Source organism: Schistocerca piceifrons, unplaced genomic scaffold (genome assembly GCF_021461385.2).
Source record: "Schistocerca piceifrons isolate TAMUIC-IGC-003096 unplaced genomic scaffold, iqSchPice1.1 HiC_scaffold_1395, whole genome shotgun sequence".
NCBI lineage: Eukaryota > Metazoa > Arthropoda > Insecta > Orthoptera > Acrididae > Schistocerca > Schistocerca piceifrons.
Genome location: NW_025727230.1, coordinates 12,501 through 17,500, shown reverse-complemented (window position 1 = coordinate 17,500; position 5,000 = coordinate 12,501). Strand labels below are relative to the sequence as shown.

Below are 5,000 nucleotides of genomic sequence, written 5' to 3'. Positions count from 1 at the left end.
TAATCACTATCAACGAACCTGCCGCCCCGCCCCCCCCCCCCCCCCACACCTTTCCTTACAACAACGTGTAACCTAACCTAACCCATGTTGTACCTTAACCTAACCCATGTTGTACCTTAACCTAACCCATGTTGTGCCTTAACCTAACCCATGTTGTGCCTTAACCTAACCCATGTTGTCCCCTAACCTAACCCAAGTTGTCCCCTAACCTAACCCATGTTGTCCCTTAACCTAACCCATGTTGTGCCTTAACCTAACCCATGTTGTGCCTTAACCTAACCCATGTTGTCCCCTAACCTAACCCATGTTGTCCCCTAACCTAACCCATGTTGTGCCTTAACCTAACCCATGTTGTCCCCTAACCTAACCCATGTTGTGCCTTAACCTAACCCATGTTGTCCCCTAACCTAACCCATGTTGTCCCCTAACCTAACCCATGTTGTGCCTTAACCTAACCCATGTTGTGCCTTAACCTAACCCATGTTGTCCCCTAACCTAACCCAAGTTGTCCCCTAACCTAACCCATGTTGTCCCCTAACCTAACCCATGTTGTGCCTTAACCTAACCCATGTTGTGCCTTAACCTAACCCATGTTGTGCCTTAACCTAACCCATGTTGTCCCCTAACCTAACCCATGTTGTCCCCTAACCTAACCCATGTTGTGCCTTAACCTAACCCATGTTGTCCCCTAACCTAACCCATGTTGTGCCTTAACCTAACCCATGTTGTCCCCTAACCTAACCCATGTTGTCCCCTAACCTAACCCATGTTGTCCCCTAACCTAACCCATGTTGTGCCTTAACCTAACCCATGTTGTGCCTTAACCTAACCCATGTTGTCCCCTAACCTAACCCATGTTGTCCCCTAACCTAACCCATGTTGTCCCCTAACCTAACCCATGTTGTCCCCTAACCTAACCCATGTTGTCCCCTAACCTAACCCATGTTGTCCCCTAACCTAACCCATGTTGTCCCCTAACCTAACCCATGTTGTCCCCTAACCTAACCCATGTTGTCCCCTAACCTAACCCATGTTGTCCCCTAACCTAACCCATGTTGTGCCCTAACCTAACCCATGTTGTGCCCTAACCTAACCCATGTTGTGCCCTAACCTAACCCATGTTGTGCCTTAACCTAACCCATGTTGTGCCTTAACCTAACCCATGTTGTCCCCTAACCTAACCCAAGTTGTCCCCTAACCTAACCCATGTTGTCCCCTAACCTAACCCATGTTGTGCCTTAACCTAACCCATGTTGTGCCTTAACCTAACCCATGTTGTGCCTTAACCTAACCCATGTTGTCCCCTAACCTAACCCATGTTGTCCCCTAACCTAACCCATGTTGTGCCTTAACCTAACCCATGTTGTCCCCTAACCTAACCCATGTTGTGCCTTAACCTAACCCATGTTGTCCCCTAACCTAACCCATGTTGTCCCCTAACCTAACCCATGTTGTCCCCTAACCTAACCCATGTTGTGCCTTAACCTAACCCATGTTGTGCCTTAACCTAACCCATGTTGTGCCGTAACCTAACCCATGTTGTGCCTTAACCTAACCCATGTTGTGCCTTAACCTAACCCATGTTGTGCCTTAACCTAACCCATGTTGTGCCTTAACCTAACCCATGTTGTGCCTTAACCTAACCCACGTTGTCCCCTAACGTAACCCACGTTGTCCCCTAACGTAACCCACGTTGTCCCCTAACGTAACCCACGTTGTCCCCTAACGTAACCCACGTTGTCCCCTAACGTAACCCACGTTGTCCCCTAACGTAACCCACGTTGTCCCCTAACGTAACCCACGTTGTCGCCTATCGTAACCCACGTTGTCGCCTAAACCTGCTCTGTAATTGTTATACGACTCGTTCAATTAGTGTAGTGTTGCCCACCCGCAACCCTCGCAATATAGTTCGCTACTCGCACTGCCCGCTCCCCTGTGTATCGCTTCATGTTAAACACCTTGCAAGTCTTGCTGACTTTCCACATGCTCCTGCTGTACACTGTAATGTGGATGGCAGCAGGGCGTACATGCCGCCCCCCCCCCCCCCCCACCTCTCCCCACGTCCCCACCTTGCCCCCTGCCTTCGCAAGGTGGTTGGTGACAAGTTTGCATGTTCAATGCCCTTCGCATGCGACGTACGCAGGCTACGTTGTGGTGCGGCCTGTGTCAACTGTCCGCTGATGTCGTACGCGTGAACCACAATCTGTACTGCACATTCGTCCTTATGTACTGAATGATACATCGTGGCACATGTGTGACCGTACAACGACTGCGCCCAAAAACGGCGGACCATACAGTGCAAATATTGTGCACGCAGCTACGTGTCGTCTCCCTATGAGAGCTGGATTGCAGTGTGGTACGCCATAGAGACGTGTGGGAGGAACGGACGCCGTGGATGGCGATCAGCATGAGCTGTCTGTTGATGTATTCGGACCTAGTCGTCTCTCCTCACACACCGTGATGGCATGGTGCAGCGCGTTCCATATCTGCGACATGCTACAGAAGCCGGTTGACAGTCGTTCGAGCAATGGACATCGCATACGTACGGGGGCCACCTTCCACGTATTGTCTAGGCGTGCACATTTTGTTGCGTGTATGTGGGCAGACGTAGTGTGGCGTGACACCTGACACAGGCATGCAATAATGGTTGAAGTTGCAAATGGCGATGGACGCCTACGTTTTCTGGTGAAGTTACGCAAATGAAGAAATGGTAACCCGTTGTGGTGCGGTTGTTCTCGCTAGGGGTGAATCGGTGATGGCGACGATAGGTTGAGGTACTAACCGGTTGTTCCAGCGATACCCACCATGCCGACGAAACTGAACGGCATCTGGGTGTGAAGCGATACGCGGCGGTGGCTGGGTGGGACCGTCCCCGGCCGGTGAGGGGGCGCCTCCCGGCGTGCTGGCCGCGCGGTGCGTGGGCGCACGCGCTACAGCCGGCTGGTGGGGGCGGCCAGTGGCAGGCGCGCCGGCCGACGGACGCGGCAGGCGTCGCAGCTGCGCGCCGGCGCACCCTGCGCGCGGCGCCGTGCGGCCAAAGTAGGTCCTCGCGGGCCCGGTGCGAAGCGCGGTGGACATCTGCAGTGTGCTGGTCCGATTGAGGACTGTGTGCGTTGAGGATGCGCCGCCGCCCGGCGCTCGGCGCCGCGACGCCGTCTGCTGCTCGGTCGCCCCAGCGGTTCTCGCTGGTGGTTTGTATCGCAGCTGTGCGGATGTGTTGGCGTGTGCGCTGTGCTGGGAGAGTTCGCTTCGGCACCCAAGTGGGGCTTTTGTCCTTCTGTGGCGCTGGCGTTGGAGCTGCCGGTCACCGTAGGTGGCGCGTGTTGTCTCCCGCCGGCAATGCCACGACAGCACGCTCCCGGGCCTCTGTCGGCAGCGGCAAGCTCAGTTGGGAGCACGGGTGGTCGCACCGAAAGCGTCTACTCGCCTAACTCCGGGCGATTGCGCCTCTCTCGAACCCGACCAAGTACTTGGGACGGCGCTGCGCGCCGCCGGGACCTGAGAGGGTTTCGAGGTGTATTGTGCAGGGGAGCTCAGCCTCCTCCTGTTTGCAGAATGATTGAGCGGACGCTTGCGTGTTCGCGCGGGCCCCCGGGACACACTCCCGGGCGGCCGGCTGCTCAGCTCTAGTTGACGCAGCTCCCTGGTTGATCCTGCCAGTAGTCATATGCTTGTCTCAAAGATTAAGCCATGCATGTCTCAGTACAAGCCGCATTAAGGTGAAACCGCGAATGGCTCATTAAATCAGTTATGGTTCCTTAGATCGTACCCACGTTACTTGGATAACTGTGGTAATTCTAGAGCTAATACATGCAAACAGAGTCCCGACCAGAGATGGAAGGGACGCTTTTATTAGATCAAAACCAATCGGTCGGCTCGTCCGGTCCGTTTGCCTTGGTGACTCTGAATAACTTTGGGCTGATCGCACGGTCCTCGTACCGGCGACGCATCTTTCAAATGTCTGCCTTATCAACTGTCGATGGTAGGTTCTGCGCCTACCATGGTTGTAACGGGTAACGGGGAATCAGGGTTCGATTCCGGAGAGGGAGCCTGAGAAACGGCTACCACATCCAAGGAAGGCAGCAGGCGCGCAAATTACCCACTCCCGGCACGGGGAGGTAGTGACGAAAAATAACGATACGGGACTCATCCGAGGCCCCGTAATCGGAATGAGTACACTTTAAATCCTTTAACGAGTATCTATTGGAGGGCAAGTCTGGTGCCAGCAGCCGCGGTAATTCCAGCTCCAATAGCGTATATTAAAGTTGTTGCGGTTAAAAAGCTCGTAGTTGGATTTGTGTCCCACGCTGTTGGTTCACCGCCCGTCGGTGTTTAACTGGCATGTATCGTGGGACGTCCTGCCGGTGGGGCGAGCCGAAGGCGTGCGACCGCCCCGTGCGTGCTCGTGCGTCCCGAGGCGGACCCCGTTGAAATCCTACCAGGGTGCTCTTTATTGAGTGTCTCGGTGGGCCGGCACGTTTACTTTGAACAAATTAGAGTGCTTAAAGCAGGCAAGCCCGCCTGAATACTGTGTGCATGGAATAATGGAATAGGACCTCGGTTCTATTTTGTTGGTTTTCGGAACCCGAGGTAATGATTAATAGGGACAGGCGGGGGCATTCGTATTGCGACGTTAGAGGTGAAATTCTTGGATCGTCGCAAGACGAACAGAAGCGAAAGCATTTGCCAAGTATGTTTTCATTAATCAAGAACGAAAGTTAGAGGTTCGAAGGCGATCAGATACCGCCCTAGTTCTAACCATAAACGATGCCAGCCAGCGATCCGCCGCAGTTCCTCCGATGACTCGGCGGGCAGCCTCCGGGAAACCAAAGCTTTTGGGTTCCGGGGGAAGTATGGTTGCAAAGCTGAAACTTAAAGGAATTGACGGAAGGGCACCACCAGGAGTGGAGCCTGCGGCTTAATTTGACTCAACACGGGAAACCTCACCAGGCCCGGACACCGGAAGGATTGACAGATTGATAGCTCTTTCTTGATTCGGT

General features: G+C 54.0%; 1 non-coding gene across 1 annotated transcript in view; it reads left to right on the top strand.

Moving 5' to 3' along the window:
• The first annotated feature begins 3,640 nt into the window (after positions 1–3,640).
• Positions 3,641–5,000, top strand: part of LOC124733436 — a 1,909-nt gene continuing 549 nt past the window's right edge. The window contains exon 1 of the ribosomal RNA XR_007008997.1: positions 3,641–5,000. This exon is cut by the window's right edge and continues 549 nt beyond it. This is a non-coding gene — a ribosomal RNA (small subunit ribosomal RNA).